The sequence below is a fragment of the Ambystoma mexicanum genome, chromosome 7p (genome assembly GCF_040938575.1).
Source record: "Ambystoma mexicanum isolate Mex_15411 chromosome 7p, UKY_AmexF1_1, whole genome shotgun sequence".
Taxonomy (NCBI): domain Eukaryota; kingdom Metazoa; phylum Chordata; class Amphibia; order Caudata; family Ambystomatidae; genus Ambystoma; species Ambystoma mexicanum.
This window is the reverse complement of record NC_090939.1, coordinates 225658003-225676858: the sequence shown is the minus strand read 5'-3', so window position 1 is coordinate 225676858 and position 18856 is coordinate 225658003.

Below are 18856 nucleotides of genomic sequence, written 5' to 3'. Positions count from 1 at the left end.
CCCCTGTTTCCTGGCTACAGCCCCCTTCCTCCCTTTCTTATTCAAAGCCCTCTGTTTTTTGGCTACAGCCCCCTTGTTTCCCTTCTTTATTAAGCCCTTTGTTTCCTGGCTACTGCTCCCTTGCTCTCTTCCTTGTCTGCAGCCCTCTGTTCTTGATCCCTGTCCTTCTCTTTCTTGAGTCTTCAGTCCGCCCCTTAGGTTACCCATTTCAGTTATACTATTCCCTTCTGCTAGCGTTCTCTTGTCTTTCCAGCCCTGAGTTACTGTTCTACTATTCCGTGTACAGTTTCCAGTCGCCATTCCCTACATTTAGATACTAGGTTCTTGCCCTTCCTTTCTTCCGGATTCTATTCTGAACCTTGTTCTCTTTGACTTACTTTTCCATGGATATTTCTGTTCTTGTCTTCACTTGTGTCTTATGTAAATCCTTTGTACAGAGCATGACTATTGGATTCCGGCAGGCAACCTCTGCCCCTTCCCTTGTCGCGTTTCAGTGTTGTACTTTGTGTCATTGTTTGGTTCCTGCTGGACCCGTACAGGCTTCAGTCTTGTGAGTACAGTTACCTTGTTCGTGCCTTAGGGTTCAGGTACAGACACCCACTGCTGTTGTTCCCAGCCATGAGCATTCAGAGTGGGCCCCTTTCCCAATTCTGCATACACCCCAAGAGGGAACCCAGCTTGTTTGTATCTTTGTATTCCCTGCCCCTTTTTTGTTCACAGCTTCTGTTGCCTATCCTTTCTTGTCTACAGGACTCCTTATAGTTCAGCTTCTTGTGTGTCCTTCTCCCTTTGGCTTAGTGAGCACACCTTTACCCTTAGGCCCTTCCTGACAGAATGCAAGAGCAATATTATTCTGCTTTCCCAGTAAGGGTAGGCACATTTCAGTCTAAGGTATCTGAATCCCTGCAAAAGAAACCCACGCGTAAGACTGTAGGTTCACGCACCTTTGCTAAGAGAACTACTAATTTTAGGGAGACATATCTTCAAAACAATTACCTTTTGCGTGATGCTTATTACACACACTGGCTCAGTGATCCAACAATGTTAGACTACAATGACATATGTGATTACGACCCTGAGCTACTATCTATAAAGGAATTGCAAGATGAAAACCACTTTTTGCATAATAGCTCAGCCCATGAGAAATTCACATAACAGCTTTAGTGCTGCCAATGCACATGTCAAGTCAGAACCTTTTGCCAATTCCATACTTACCTCACAGAACCTGCGTTCCATTGAACCTCTCCCAGAGCAGACAACTCCCCATTCGAATCTACTTGTATCTCCTTCTCCAGGCGCTTCTCTTACCTCAGAAAGTATACCACAGCAATACATTAAGGGGATCCCTGTTGCCAAGGTAATTTGCTCTAGATCAGCATGGCTAGCTGCACAGTCTCTCCAGGTTGCAAAAAAACAGATTCAATAGGACATGTCACTCAATGTTCTGAGATTAGTGCTGCTGGTCCTGTGTACAAAAGACCAATACAGGTCATGGGATTTCTTAATACCTCCCCGATGACTACTAACCACCGCAACACAAAGGTTAGTCTTCACATTTCAACACCTTGCTCCTCTGCTACACCAGAGTCTGACATTGTAGATCTGGAAGATGTTACAGAAACATATCAGTTAGAGAAACAGCTTGTGTGCCTTAGACGACAAACTGAAGACCTCTATGATGAGTACGTTGTACTCTAATGGGCCTAGCCTGGAGGTGAACTCTGTAATCAATTATTACTTACTTTTCACTGAATTCAAGTCTTTGCATTGATGTGTCATCATTGTTTCTAAAATATACTTTCAAATTAATACATTTAATAAAAAAGCAGATGTATTTTGCTGGCTGTCACAAAAAATGACAGAATGCTGCCAATTAACCTGTTTTTCTTCAGCTGTTTGTGTGTATAGCCTGACACAAGAATAACAGTTGAATCAGCTAAGGGCTAAGGAGTAGTCGACATCACCAGAGATGGTTACCAAGGAAAATCATGCCAGCGCTACTGTAACTCAGGCATAAACCTTGCAGAAGGATGAGCCCCATATTAAGCTTCAGTTCTGTACTACAGTGGGACTGTGTACATACATGCTTCAAACACATCAGTGACATCTCTTCCAGGTGCTCCTACAGGCAGTGGCAGCAGCACACTGTCATTGCAGCAGTTTAGTTTAGTTTGCTTATTTATATAGCGCAGTCAAACCCTGGGGTAGCTGGGCGCTCAGGCTTAAGCAAGTCATATGTTACAAACATTTGCACATACAAAGGTGGGGTACACCATTAGAAGAAAAAGGTACAGTACAGTGGACCATGTTACAAAGTGGTCCGGGAAGCTTAGGCAAGTCATATGTTACATATAGTTGCACAAATAAAGGTGGGGTACAACATTCGAAGAGAGAGGTACGGTACAATGGACCATGTTATAATGTGGTCCGGGAAGAGGCAAGGTTCACTGGTAAGTGGACAGGTTACAGAGTGGTCCAATGCATTACTGTTACACAAAGATCCTGGAGTACCGGAAGCCGATGCCGATAATACTCTATTGGTACGAAGAGAGTAGTTCCTTTACCTTGGCTCTGAATGACCAGAATGATGTGTCTGCTCTGATTGTCAAGGGCAGCGCGTTCCAGTGTTTCGCTGCTAATACAGGGAAGTTAGCTCCCCCTGCTGGTTTTAGATTAAATATGTTGAGCTGGTGTAAAATTGGTCTAGAGGAGCTGTGTCTGATAAATCGGTCTGAAAGGTAACAAGGGGCTGTCAGATAGAGGCATTTGTGTGTGATGACAAGCAATCAGAGTTTAATTCTTTCGCGAATGGGGAGCAAGTGCAACTCTTTTCTGACGGTCAGGAGACTTCCTTCACTCTCCCTCTCCCTTCTCAGTAATCATGCTGAAGGCAGGCAGGGATGGGTGAGGAAGCCTTCATCATCTTCAACAAGTCATATCTAAAAGTCTCCATTTCAGACAATGAAGGCTGTGACATCACAGCAGTCTCTCTAAGGCCTTTCACGGGCTGTGCATGAGTTAGTCATGTGTAGCCCCTGTTTTCCTGGCATGGTCCAAGCAAGGGTGTCCACCTCCCTCACCCCGGACCAGGGACAGTTCCCATGTATACCATCCCTCCCAGCCCCCAGGACTGCCAGATAGGGAGGGGTGCTGACCTAAAAATAAAAATGATGACAACAGGAGATGGGCTACATCCTGAGTTCTTAGATCACTAAAGGTACACAGACCCCAGAGGGAATTTTATAGGGAGCCCAACAGGGCCCCCTCTTTATTTATAAAACCACTTAATCTCTAATACTTTTCCCTTTACTTATACATAGGATTCCCCTGGCGTGAGCTACAACTAAACGGGAACCTGCTACGTCAGCTCACCCTTCCTTGGAGGCATCTCAGGGACCCTTAGTGTGCGTCTGGTGCAACAGACCCATACCTAAACTTAAGTACCACCCATATGGAGTTTAAAGCCAGAGAATGGCATCTGTGGGTGGTCCCATCTAGCTAGGTGGCCTCAGGCAGGCCGCTGCACTATCATACTACCTCACGCCAGAGCACTTCCTGCTGCAGTCAGTCACCCCCCTTTAAAGTACCTTCCAGGGTCTTTGCCTTGGTAGCACAGATGGATGGGGGTTGGTTGTAGGGCTGGCTCTGTGTTTGTGGTAAAGCTGGCTGGCGGCATGGCTGGCTGGTGGCTGTCTGGCTGGCGGCATGGCTGGCTGAGGGCCTGCGCCCTTAGGATGAAGGATGGGGCCTGGCCCCTCTTCTTTCTTGAGGGCGGCCCAGTCCGCCATATAGCCAGCCGCACTCACTGTGCAGCCCACGCTCTTCAAAATGTTCCTGGGCAGCCCCCTGCGTGCTTTGGGATCTGCCCGTTGTCACTGCTGCTCCCACGCCTCTTTTGCCTTTTCTAGGAGGGCCTGTGGGCTGGGGGGGCACCCGTAATCACTGTTGTGCCCTGCAGCCCTTTATAATCTTCTGGGTGGGTCCCATTGGTTTGGGGGCGCACCTCCACTCACCACCGTGGCATACTTTAACATCTTCGGGTGGCCCCATTGGTGTGGGGGCCGTCCCAATCACTGTGCTGCCTGTACTGTCATATTTACTTTAGGCGGTGTCCCCTGTACGGTGTGTACGCCACCGCTTTCAATACCGCGTTCCTGCAGTGATTTTGATTTCAGATGGCATCCACATGATAACGGGGCCGCTGCCGCTTCCACCGCCACGCGCCCTCTGCCTTATTAGGGCTTCTAGCCAGCCCTCTTAGCAATGCATCATGAGAGGCAGGGGGTGGGCCTCAGATCTTCATCCGGGATGCTCCGCTGGGTGGCCTAGGGCTTTTCTTCACCCGGGCTGCCCAATGGAGCAGCCCTTGAATTCCTCCTTCGTCCACTTCATCCGGGCTGGCCAGCGAGGCCAGTTCAGGACCTGTATTCACAGATCGTTACATCCCAGCTTGTGCCTAGCATACACATCCCAAGAGGACTTTTGTGCAGGCCAAGAGGTGGGCTGTCGGGGCCACCCTCCACAAGTGGCCTGGGCTGGGCTGGTCTTTTCGGCCCAGGGAGCACAGGGCCCTTGACAATGTTGACAATGTGGGGAGTGTCCAGTCTGGCTCCCAGTTGGGCAGACACCTGCTACAGTGCCAGGGTGGCCGAGCTGCCCCTGGCCTAAGCAGCTCAGCCCACTGGTTTAGTCTTGTGGGGGGGCTCCCCCATTTCCCCACTGTGCTATAGATGGCTTAGGTCCTGGGGGCCGTTAAAGGCAGCAACCGCCCCAGGCAAGTCTTTTTCCTTTGTTTCTCTGCTTCTCTCTCCTTCAACTGTCTTTCTTAACTGTCCTTTTCTTTCAAATCCGCCTCAGGATTCTTTTCTCCTCTGCCCAGCCCATTCTTGGGCAGGGGAGTTCTGCTCTATTGTTCCTTTCCTCCTTCCTTCTTTATTATGGTGGGGTGGATGGTTTAGTCCAACTCGCATACACAGCGCACACCTAAATAAAACACACTGCACATTAAATAAAATACCGTTATTTCCCTGGTGTCTGTGTCTTTATTTCTAGGTGTTCCCTTAGGGCACAAGCAGGTATCCCCTACTATTCGGGTGCCATGGGGCCACAGACTACACATGGGCATATGATGTGGCTAGCTCAGGCCTAAGCTCAACAATGTTCAGGTCATTTTGGAGGCCAATCTCAGTATTTGTAAAGAATACACATCATTTTAGATTCTCTGCAAAAGCAAAGACTACATTAGCATTAATGAGCGAGTGAAAGGCAAATAAAAAGAAATATATTGTCAGAAAAATGTAGATATGGTGCCTGAGCGCCCCCTATTGGTAAACCTGTAATGATCAAAAGTGCAATTGTTTCTGTTTGTATTCCCAAAGTATTGTCTCCTTTATGGGGTCACACACATAAAAAGATACATAAAATGGGTTTTTCAGCAGTCTGATCTAATTTACAGCAACAAATGTGTGTTTACCGGGGCCATCTTTAGCCCAGTACTCAGAACTGGAAACCTGTGATCATTAAATTGTCATGATACTCCTCTACACTTCTGGGTTAGCAGATTCAACAAATACGTTATTTTTATCTAAGCCCCAAAATACACTAATTTGTCTAAATACGGTTTTATTCCATACTGTCACGACCGAATACCTATATTGTTCTTTATTTCAGGTGCATCCTATTACAAACATTCAGGTGTGCCTTACATATTCATCTTCTTGAGGATTCTCATAAGCATTTGGTAAACGCTTTGCAGTTGTAGGCTTTTTGTAGAGTAGCCAGGCTCAGATTCATCTGTGTGAGAAGATAGGCTCAACGATTTAATGTGTCTCTCTGGCTTCAATAAGGGGCATTGGACCACAGATCAGGTTTTCCATTTTTGCTGCTGGCTATAAAAGACATGGGGGCTATTAGCGCCATGGCTGCCTCCAAACTCATGTCCGGGTTCTCTGAATGGGGACTTACCTGGTCATTCCAACCTTGAAGGACCCAGTAAGTCCCCATTCCCATAGGGCTCAAAGGGAATGGGGAGGGAGCCAATAACGAGCCCATAAATTACGGGCCCATTATTAGCTCCCTGGTCCCTTAGCGGCTCCCGGCTGGTTTTAAAAGCCGGCCTTAGTGGCACCCACTAAGGGACCTCGGAATGCGGCAGTAAGGGGTTAACGGCACCAGCATCCTTACCGGTGCCGTTAACCCCTTACCGCCGCACTCGTAATGACCCCCATGCTCTGTGAAAAGGCTCACTCTTCTTAGACTTTGTACACCGTAAGTCAGTGTGTGAGTCTGTTGAAAGCCTGCTGTACAGGACCTTGTGTCTTCAGTACAAAGTACAATTCTCTACTCATAAATCCCTAAAGGTTTCTTGGAGGATACACACCTATTTATGGGCCTCATTACGAGTTCAGCGGCAACCCGCCAGTTGTACCGGCACGTTGCCGCCACACTCCTAACACCATTCGGCCGCCTGATATCCCGGTGCCACCAGGACATTACAAGTCCTGGTGGCCCTGGATGTCAGGCGGCGGAAAGGATAAGTCCCCATTCCCGTGGAGTCTAAAAGGACTCTAAGGGAATGGGGACGCAAAAGCACCGGCACTGTTGCTAATGCTGCCGTTGCTTCTGTGAAAACCATGCCTGCAGGGGCCTGTGCCCCCGGCAGGTCAGACCTGCCAAGAGCAACAGCCCCCGCAGGCATACTTGGAGTCTGACGGTCCTGAACCGGTACTGGTACGCTGCTACTGGCACCCTTATTTCCGGAGCACCAGGCTTGTAATGAGGCCCATTGAATGTCCTTAAAGTCACTCAAAGTCTCAGGGTAGTTTACAGTGGTCCAGCACACTTCTACGTCTTGTTATCTGCCATTATATGGGTCTTAACTACTGTCTTTGTCTTAGTATTGCATCATTTTCTGGCTGAGATATCCGGGAACCTCTACTGGGAAAGAGCTGTATCAACTCCTTTTGAGCTATGGATTTCCCCATGGTGTTACCAGGGCAAGACCTGTTGTTGCGGGTTCTAGAAAAGGACCCCACAGGCTAGAATAAGGGCACTGACCATAATGGAGCAGAGAACGTCCCCTCCCAACTTAGTGGGTAGTAGGATCTAGCTTCCTTTTCACATGACAGGGTAGCCATCGGACACTGGCTCAAAGCCTAGAGAACGTCTCCTCCCATCTGATAGCAATGCCGATTGATGCTCTGCTACATTGGGTGCGTTTGTTCAGCTTGTGGGGGCTCAAAGCGTGTTCCCCTCCCCAACTCACATACGCATAAACAACCCTTACACCTCACCAGGTAAGGTGTTAGCTCACTATGTACTCACTGGATCTGCAACATGTTCACTATTTATTTTTTATTTTTATTTAATTTGGCTGAATTTAATCAACCTTTCAAAATTTCATTTAAAACAAATCGAAATACAAAGAGAACATTCACAAAGCAATTACAAGCTTATGTTAAAAATTGATTACAATACAAATTCATTCCAATTGACTCATTCATTCGTTATTATCAAACTAACAGAATAATCTAGCAGTAATTAATTAATTGCACAAAGTATAATAGATTTCCCAAAATTTGTTGTTAAACAAGGCAAGAAAGTAGCACTCATATCTTATACAATACCAAATCAAATATATCATTATAAAGAAAAATATTTGTTAAAAACAATGATAAGAAAAGAAAAAAAACGGTAGAGAAAGAACAACAGAAAGCAATCATTAGCAGAAAATAGCACTCTAATCGTTTTTTTTCAGTTTCACTTTCCCTGTTTTCAGTTTCAGTTTCGTCTGCCTCCAAATTTAGGCTGTGCAAAAAGATGACTGCTGCAATCTGTATTGCCATGTTTTGGCTGCCCAGCACTACCACCCAACATTCAATTTGTGATAAATTCCCCAAATATTCACAATGTCTTGAGAAAACAATTTCACACTTAGACCTAAGCATTGTACACTCCGTAATCAGATGAGTGAGCATTTCGGGGATGGTGGCGATTTTACAAAAACGACAGAAATTTTGGTCTAGACTCACAATGCGTCGTCTTGTTTTTATGTCGTTTGTGATCCACAAGTTGAGGCGGAGTCGTAAAATGCCACTATGATATTTGGGAGTGGGACACCGTATCAGATAAGGGGGTAAGATGCCTGCCCTTTTTGGTGGAAAACGCATCAAGTCACCATCACAGAAGGTCAAACACTGCTCACAGGTGTTGATCCAATCCAATTGATGTATCTTAAATTTTGCTTTGTCCGGATTGTTCAATAACAGATTAATCGTTTTGTCAGCTTTAGCCAGGATGTGATAAGTTGTATCTAACCAATTGCTTACAAAAACATGTTTGGCAGAAAACAGATAGAGTGAAAGTTTTTTTAATAGTACCTCGTCCTTTGATGACAACAAACATTTCCTAAATAAGACACACAGGCGTCAGCTCTAATGGGCTTGGAGAGAAAGTAACCCAAGCTCATATCTCAGCCATGCAATGGGTGTACTTTGGGGCAGATGGAGCACAGAACGCCAGAATTTAGCTTCCCATTGGTTAAATTTAAATGTAGACTCAGTTTGCAATGACTCAAGCCCGTATAACAATATCGGGACGATTTTTGTTGGTCTAGAAGTGCCAAACCAGCAAGATAGAAAATGTGCCAAATGTATGCATGATGATACGTGCTTGAGATATGACTGATGTTAGCTTGGTCTCTATCCGTTCAAGCTGTCCTTGCCCTTTCCACTTGCCATCAAAAACCATTCCCAGATAGCAGTAGCTTGGTACTACTTGAATTGGAATGCAGCCTATGGTCCAAACAAAAGAGAGAGGCCCTTGTCTTCTGGGTGAGCATTGTACAATTTGTGTTTTGGAGGAATTCATTGATAATTCATTGACCTTTACATTCTCTTGAAAAGCATTTAATAAGCGTTGTAGGCCAACTTGGGTTCTTGAAATAAGAACCAAATCGTCAGCGTACATTAGCGCTTGTATTTGAACATTGTTTATTTTAGGGGAGTCTGAAATGATTTTTGCTAGGAAGTCTTTCACATCATGAATATAGTAATTAAAGACTGCAGAGGCCAATGAGCACCCTTGCTTTAGACCTCGGTAAGTGGAAATTTTCTGTTAGCAGTCCATCCACGCTAATTCTAATACGAACTGAAGTCTCATGGTGTAGTGAAAAGATAATGTCATATAGGGTGGACGGACAATTGTCTCTGAGTAGCTTTCCCAATAAGAGACGACGACTAACAGAATCAAATGCAGCATTTAAATCTATAAACCCAAAAAAGACCTGCTGCTTGCTTTCCTGGCAATGTGCTTTAATGGCATTGAGGGTTAGAAGATTGATGTTCGTTCCCATGCCCGTAATGAACCCTGTCTGGTTAGGGTCATGATGATCACTGATCCGTGTCCAGCTGTTGAATTCACAGAGTACTAGCCTAGTAAATACCTTGCCTGGAGCATCTAACAATGCTATTGGGTGATAGCTGGAGCAGTTCAATCGCCTTTTTTGAAGATGAGAATGATAATAGAAGATTTCCATGAAGCAGGTATGTTATGTGTTTGTAGTATGTACGTGAAAATTGTGAACAATATATTTGTCCAGATTTGCGGGTGTGTTTTAAACATCTGGTTATATAGCCCGTCAGGGCCTTCCGCTCGTGAAGAGCTGATTTTCTGTATAATATTGTGTATTGTTTCATGTGCTACGTCAACCTGCCAAGTTGATGTAGAGATTGATCTATAGGGGAGACTGGCATATTGAGAGTCAGCATATAAGTTAGAAAAATGGTTTATCCATACTTGCTCAGATACACCGTTTAGTTGGGCATCAGCTTGAAGAACCACATGCCAGAGGAGTTTTTATTATGCATTGCATGGGCCATGGCTTCGCTGTCTTGTTGGAATATAATCGACTTTGTACCACAAAGCCAATTTTTATATTTGCATTTCACAGTTTTCAGCTCTTGCCACTTAGAGGTTGACATAGAAGTGAGTATTTGTCTTTTGAGCAACCTGAATTCAGCTCTTTTTTTTGCAATAATGGAGTCAAAGGCATGTGGATGTCTAATAATATTGCCTTTCGGAATTGCTATTGTTCGAGCAAATGAATGTAGCAATTCAGTATACTGATTTCTATCTGGGACATTAAAATTGTCATTGACTAGATGCTCAAACTGACTCAAAGTGCCATAATTCCACTTCAGGCGTGTACGTGAGGTGTTCACTCCTAAAGACGCATGATAGTAAGCCCCATTTCGTTTCAGCATTTGTGGCAATTTTAGCGTAAGGATCAGTAAACTGTGGTCACTCATTGGATGTTCTTTGATGATTAAAGTTTCAATCCTTTGAAACAAAGCAGTGTCAACGTACATGTAATCGATTATGGTGGTAAAGGGACCGCGGAGCCATGTGTGATGGGGAGGCGTATCACCCTGCACTGCGCAATTTACCATATGGTAATTTCGATCATGCATGAGTGATTTCCACTTGGACACTGCTTGATTCTGGGACTGTCTTTCCAACAATTTAGGTTTAAGTCACCCAATATGATTGTGTGAGTGATTGAACTATCCAATGAAATAAGATGAAACAATTAATCTAAACCAACAAAATACGTATCATCAGCCATGCTAGCAATGTTTCTGTAAATATTGATGAAAGCAAGTACTTGTTCGCCATGGAGGATTTTAACTAGCTGTAGATGTATTCCCACAGAGGCCCATGGAACAATTGAAAAACCTGCTTTCATATTTACTGCGATAAGGAGGCCAGATGAAGGACGACCTCCAATCGAAATAGCAGGAATAAGTGACAGTTCATAATTGTCCCACACTGGAGGTTTAATAAGCCATGTCTCCTACAACGCTATAATGTGAAAAGAATCAGGCATCTCTCTGAATGCACTAGATAGATGATTATGCCCTTGGGAATTCCAGCTAACAATACTCACATTGTCAAACGAGGTGGTCTGTCATAATTTCAACAAAAAAAATGTCGAAAGACAAAAATGTCTAAAAAATAATATAAAAAAAAAGTCTAATTCTTTTTCTAAATTATATATTTATTTTGGGGTCCGGGAATAAAAAAAATGGGAAAAACAAAAAATAAATTTAAAAAGGGGGGTTGGGGTGAGAACCCCCCCATTTCGAATAAAAAACGTAATTAAAAAAAATCAACTTTTTTTTTTCAATATTTTTCAAAAAAATGAATTTCGACATTTTTGTATTCGAAAAAATGACTATAAACCTGTCACAACCTAGGTATGGTATCCCAGTTGCCGCAGATATTACTCTCCCAATTCCGGAAAAGTAACCTTCTGTCTTCGAACACGAAGTCTCTAACGTGATATGCCAAAGACTTCCCTCCCAAGAGCTCAGCCTACAATGAATCTATTCCACCTGTCAGGCTGAGGGCTTGAGTGAAAAGGCAGGAGCAGACTCAGCAAAGCTAAAGGAGGGAAGAACAGAGCAGACGTTCAGAATGCAGCCAGGTATTGCCGAATCAACAGCAAACAACACCCCCCAAGTACCCACTCTTACCTGTTCCGTAGCAAAATGTACCAGTAACCTACTAGTAATGGACACAAAGGGGGATTCTTATATCAACGGTGAAGGAGGAGTACACCAGTGTCTCAGGACTTCAGTGCTGCAAAGCGTCCCAAGAAGATAGCCACAGGGTTCCAAAGTAGAGTCAGCAAAGCGTTCCAAATCAAAATCCACAGTGTTCCGAAATAGACTCAGCAAAGCGTCCCAAAGAATATCCTAAAGTGATCCAAATCAAATTCAGCAAGCGTCCCAAATGTCCAAAGCAATCCAATTGTAGATTCAGCAAAGCGTCCAAATTAAACAGTGTCAAAAAAGAATGAATTGAAGTAAACAAAATGAAGGGCAAAGAAAATAAGCGTTACTTCACGCTAGTTCCTTTATTTTCGTGTTCGAGTATATTAAGCGTCACAGCCAAAGGACTTTAGCAAGTGGAGGTCGAGATGCAAGCCGAGTTCAAGGATTCCGGGGAAATCAGTCGAAGAGGGGCGGGCGTTGGAAAACGGAAGAGAAGGCAGGGGCGAAGGTTTGGAGTTAGCACAGGATTCAGGATTAAACAGGAGTCAGGAAACAACGCTCGAAACTAACACAGTTTAGGAGCGCTGGGCACTCGAACAGACAGTACTAAATACGGTCTTCAGAAGACACGGCAACGTGGTGCGTGCGTGTCAGGTGACCAACGTAGCAGGAAGATGGGAATTGTAGTTTTTTAACGGGTTCTGTGTGTTGAAGAGCGCTCATATAAATGCCATGGCAATTTCCAACAAGAACGGGATGTGACAGTACCCCTCCACAAAGGGCGATTACTCCTGTGCCTACGCAAGCGATGTAACCAGAAAGCACGCAACAAACGGGGTGCACTCAGATTAGAGGCTGGCTCCCAGGACCTGTCCTCTGGGCCATACCCCACCCAGTCAACCAAATAGGACCGAATCCCACGACAGAGGCGGGTGTCCAGAATGGCACGCACCTCGTATTCCTCCTCACCACGGACGGTAAGTGGGGCCGGGATGGGAGGCAATCGGGTGCCAGGTACAAATGGCCGAAGCAAGGAAACATGAAAGATCGGGTGCACTCTCCAAAGTGCTGGGATGTCCAGACGAACAGCAACGGGGTTGAGACACCGCAGGATCGTGTAAGGACCCACAAAACATGGTAAAAGCTTCCGTTTACCCCGAATGGCCAGGTGCTTTGTTGAGAGCCATACACGGTCCCCACAGGAATAAGGAGGAGCCGGAGCACGCCGCTTGTCCGCCTGTATCTTGGTGCGATGTTGTGCAGCTTGTAGATGTGCCAATACAGATTTACGGATGGCAACCAATGAATCCCTAACTGCATTGACTGCAGGAACTTGCCGTAGGGAAGGCAAAACAGGTGGAAGGGTCCTTGGATGCAACCCATATAATGCATAGAACGGAGAACAGCCAACCGATGAGTGCAGGGAGTTGTTATAGGCAAGTTCCGCGGCACCTAAAACCGACAGCCAATTTGATTGATGCTGTAGACACAGACATCGAAGAAACTGTTCCATGGTGCCATTGGTACGTTCAGTCTGGCCGTCCGTTTGGGGGTGGTAGGCCGAGGACAAGCGGGCATCAACACCCAAAGAGGAAGTGAGAACGCGCCAAAAGCGCGAGGTAAACTGAGACCCCCGGTCGGAAATTAGAATCGTAGGTAGACCAAAAAAGCGTACCACATGGTCAAAGAATAAGTTAGCTAATGTGGGAGCAGTTGGTATTCCCGAACATGGTATGAACCGAGCCATCTTGGTAAAGACGGCCACTACCACAAGAATTGTGGACATACCCCCTATACAGGGGAGTTCTACCACAAAATCCAGGGTCACCGTGTGCCAGGGGTGCGGTGGTAAAGGCATACACATTAGAAGACCAACAGGTTTACCAGGTGGTCTTTTGCATTGTGTACAAACGGCACACCTACGGACGTATTGTTCGGTATCTTTCTTCATTCCAGGCCACCAGCACCAACGGTGCAATAGATCGTAGGTTTTTGCCTGGCCAGGATGGGCTGCTAACGGGAGGTCATGGGACCATTCAAGGGCCTTCCGTCTGGTTTGGTTGTCAGGTAGGTATAGCAGACCTTTAACGTAAGGAAGTCCGGAGATCAGTTCAGCGTCCATTTCCTTCAGGACAGAAACATGATCCTTGGCCCATCTCCGTAAACTGACTACAATTGGGGGAGAGACCGAACAAACACATATAACAGCCCCTGATGGTAATACCGGGGTGGAATGTTTGACAGTTTCCGTGTCAGTACCAATGCGGGATAGGGCATCTGCCTTTCCATGTAATGGACCAGGGCGATATGTCACCGTGAAATCAAACATGGTAAAAAACAAATGCCAACGTATCTGTCTGGCGTTGGTGCATTTCACGTGCGACAAGGCCTGAAGGTTTCGATGATCTGTATACACAGTTGTCGGGTGTCTTGCGCCTAAGAGATGATGCCTCCACTCCTTGAACGCCACCTTGATTGTAAGGAGTTCTCTTTCCATGATCGTATAATTACGTTCAGCTGGGGTAAGTTTTCGAGAGTGGAAAGCTACAGGGTGTAGGCGTTGAGTAGCGAGGCAAACCTGCGAAAGGATGGCCCCTACTGCAATGGCTGAAGCATCCGCTTCCACGATGAATGGGAGAGCAGGATTGGGGTGCTGTAATACAGGAGCGGTGGTAAATGCGTCCTTCAGGTTCCGGAATGCCGTTTGCGCTTCTTCATCCCACAAAAAAGGAACATTAGGACTAGTCAATCGAGTTAATGGGGCTACTATTTCAGAAAATGAGGCAATGAAACGCCTATAAAAATTGGCAAAACCCAAGAAGGATTGAAGAGCTTTTACTGAGTTCGGAACGGGCCAATCCAAAACTGCCCGAACCTTGGAGGTACACATGAGTACTCCTTTTTGGGAAATCTGAAACCCCAAAAACTCTACAGATGATGCATGGAACACACACTTCTCCAGTTTTGCAAAGAGAGAGTATTCCCTTAGACGAAGTAAAACAGAGCGCACATGCTGTATATGTTGGGGCAAAGTGTCTGAAAAGATTAGAATGTCATCCAAATAGACAACAACATAGCAATCCAGCATATCCCTGAGGATGTCATTTACAAAATGCTGGAATGTCGCCGGGGCATTACAAAGCCCAAAGGGCATCACACAATATTCATAAAGCCCATATTTTGACTTAAAGGCAGTCTTCCACTCATCTCCCTTTCGCATCCTCACCAAATTGTATGCTCCCCGCAAGTCCAACTTGGTGAAGATAGTGGAGGAGGTCATTTTATCGAGGAGCTCAGTAATAAGTGGCAACGGATACTGGTTCTTCACCGTGACTTTATTAAGGGCGCGGTAGTCAACACAGGGGCGCAGATCCCCTTCTTTCTTTGGCACAAAAAATATTGGGGAGGCCGCTGGTGAACGGGACGGACGTATGTGTCCAAAACGTAAGGCGTTGTCAATATAGCTCCGTAGATGTTCTTCCTCCTTCTGAGTAAGGGAGTAGATTCGACCATGAGGAATTGCTGCTCCAGGTATCAGGTCGATGGGGCAGTCATAGCATCTGTGTGGGGGCAGTTTTTCCGAAAGACCTTTGTTAAACACATCAGAAAATTCCTGGTATTCCAAAGGGAGGACCGAAACGGGGTTAGATGACGTGGCATTGATAGAAGAGAGGCAATCTACCATCGCCAAACAAGGGGACAATACCGCTACATTACGGGACGTAAAGCACCTCTGTATACAAAAAGAGGAAGAGAACCGTACAGTTTGTTCAACCCAGTCAATTACAGGATTGTGACTTTGCAACCAAGAAAGCCCCAGAATGATGCCGAATTGAGGGGCCGTGATAAGGTCGAAAGTGATGGATTCCGAATGTCCTTGTAACGTAGACATTTGTAGTGGTCCTGTTTGATCCGTCACATGTCCGGATATTAAACGTGAACCATCTACCGCATGTATTTCCTCAGGTCTTTCTTTAGGTAATATAGGTAGCCCGTAACGTTTGGCCAACTTATGATCCATATAATTCCCGCTAGCCCCTGAGTCTATCATTACCGGATTGGAAAAGGTAATGACGCCGGGAGCCGCAAAGGACATGGCAAGGTAAACATGCGAAGACGGAAAACACTCACCCGGGCCTGGGATCATTTGACTCGTCCGGAAGGCCCGGTTCAAGGGCGAGTCCTGGCGTTTCCCGACGACTTAGCAGGTCTTTTAGGACACAGACGGATGTAATGGCCTGACTGTCCGCAATAGAAACATAGATTATTCACCACCCGCCTTTCTCGTTCAGTTTTGGACAATGGACCCCTAATCGCCCCGATTTGCATAGGTTCAACTTCCCCCTGGGAAACAGGGGTATTTCCATCTGATCGAGGGGTGTTGCGAATATCGGGATAGCGACGTTCGCCTCGTCTTTGCCGGAGTCGAGCATCGACTTGTAAGACTAAGTCTAGCAATTCAGGGAAGCCAGAAGGAAGAGCAGGTACCACTGATAGGGCATCTTTCAGGTCATCTGACAGACCTTTATAAAACACAGCCGATTTCTTCTGTTCTGGCCATGTGGTTTCAGCCGCCAATTGATTAAAACGGGCAAGATAAGTCAAGAGATCCGATTTGCCTTGACTGATAGCCAAGAATTCCAGATCCGAGGACTGTGCTTTATATCTCATATCAAACACACTGTTCATGGCTTGGATCAATCTATCGAAATCATACAGAGCCGGGTCATCTGCTTCTAGTAATGGATTAGCCCATGCTGGAGCAGTGCCACCCAGATGGGAAAGAACAAATGCCGCCTTTGTAGTAGCATCTGGAAATGCCAAGGGACGACAAAGAAAATGAAGGCGACATTGGTTCACAAAGGTCCGGTACATTTTGGGATCACCCAAAAAGCGTTCTGGCGGGGCCAAAGGGAATGGCCCAGGGAGGACTACAGGAACTGGAGCCGGAGGTGGTACAGGAGGAGGCGCCGCAGCCGCGGCGTCACCGAATTCCTCGTCATGGGGTAAGGGCTGCACAAAGCTCTGTAAAACATCCATGCGTTGATGTAATGTCGCATGTGCTGATGCCATATCGGTACGAAGAGCAGAAAAAGCCTGCATGAGGGCTGCCAATGGGTCTGAGGCAGCCTCCATAACCGAGAGACGGTTTACAATTGAGGCTCCTAAATCTGTCACAACCTAGGTATGGTATCCCAGTTGCCGCAGATATTACTCTCCCAATTCCGGAAAAGTAACCTTCTGTCTTCGAACACGAAGTCTCTAACGTGATATGCCAAAGACTTCCCTCCCAAGAGCTCAGCCTACAATGAATCTATTCCACCTGTCAGGCTGAGGGCTTGAGTGAAAAGGCAGGAGCAGACTCAGCAGAGCTAAAGGAGGGAAGAACAGAGCAGACGTTCAGAATGCAGCCAGGTATTGCCGAATCAACAGCAAACAACACCCCCCAAGTACCCACTCTTACCTGTTCCGTAGCAAAATGTACCAGTAACCTACTAGTAATGGACACAAAGGGGGATTCTTATATCAACGGTGAAGGAGGAGTACACCAGTGTCTCAGGACTTCAGTGCTGCAAAGCGTCCCAAGAAGATAGCCACAGGGTTCCAAAGTAGAGTCAGCAAAGCGTTCCAAATCAAAATCCACAGTGTTCCGAAATAGACTCAGCAAAGCGTCCCAAAGAATATCCTAAAGTGATCCAAATCAAATTCAGCAAGCGTCCCAAATGTCCAAAGCAATCCAATTGTAGATTCAGCAAAGCGTCCAAATTAAACAGTGTCAAAAAAGAATGAATTGAAGTAAACAAAATGAAGGGCAAAGAAAATAAGCGTTACTTCACGCTAGTTCCTTTATTTTCGTGTTCGAGTATATTAAGCGTCACAGCCAAAGGACTTTAGCAAGTGGAGGTCGAGATGCAAGCCGAGTTCAAGGATTCCGGGGAAATCAGTCGAAGAGGGGCGGGCGTTGGAAAACGGAAGAGAAGGCAGGGGCGAAGGTTTGGAGTTAGCACAGGATTCAGGATTAAACAGGAGTCAGGAAACAACGCTCGAAACTAACACAGTTTAGGAGCGCTGGGCACTCGAACAGACAGTACTAAATACGGTCTTCAGAAGACACGGCAACGTGGTGCGTGCGTGTCAGGTGACCAACGTAGCAGGAAGATGGGAATTGTAGTTTTTTAACGGGTTCTGTGTGTTGAAGAGCGCTCATATAAATGCCATGGCAATTTCCAACAAGAACGGGATGTGACAAAACCGTCAAACGAAATATATTGTGGAGATGCAGGTTGTAATGGTTATTGTTCAAACCTTTCAGTTGCCCAATTTTCAATGGAATCGTGCCTAGAACCTTGGTGAATGTTAGGTGCAATGATGTTTGTTTTGGTTTTAGTTAGAGCATTGCGAGGGTCCTCCGCTAGTAAAAAACCCATATTAAACAAAAGCATTTTGCTACGCCAAATTGAGTTCCAAACAACTCCCGATGGAATCCAGAGTCTCATCACAGAGAGCGGAGTGTCGGTTAGGAATTCAATCTGGTGTATGTCAAATGTAGATATGTTGGACAAATCATCAATTTCACCAAATATATTGAGTACACTTTGGCGATTGAGGTCATAGACTGGAAAGTTGCCCTCTCTACATTTTAAGATCAGCGTGTGAAACTTAGCACGCTGCGGATGTAAATGCCGGAGGGCAATCGAATGTCATTTCTGCTAGGCGTCCATTTTGAAGGCGCCACAGTACCAGCTGTTTTATTTTGCCAATCATTCCTTTGCCTCTGAGTTGGTCTTAATTCGCCTAAGTTGACTTGATTAGAGGAATCAGCCAAATTGTTATCTCCTCGGGACACCATATTTGGACAAGAAGGATGGGCAGCTACTTGTGAGACTGCCATCGCAAGATTACTGGATAGATATTTGTCCACACTTTTTTTCAGTTGTTCAGTTAGTTGCCGAGATAGATTGGAATCCAGCAAACATGGTTGTTGCGGTAATGGTGCAAAGGATACTGTTTTGTGTGGTCCTAGGGGGGCCACGGCCAACTGTGAGGGCACAAGTAGACCCAATGAGTCAGAGTCCACTGCCATTCGACCATTAGGCATTGAAATTAGATTGCCGCATGTGGAGGTAGTGGGCACTTTCTGAGCGTCACGAAGGGCATAAATCAACTGTGTTAATGGAGAATGTATCACAGCTGATCATATTTTGGCATTATTATCTGTACTTGGAAACGGTACCTGGTTAATTGCCTCGGCCGTTTTGGCTCGATTAATAGCATTTAGATCAGACTCAGGAGGACAATGT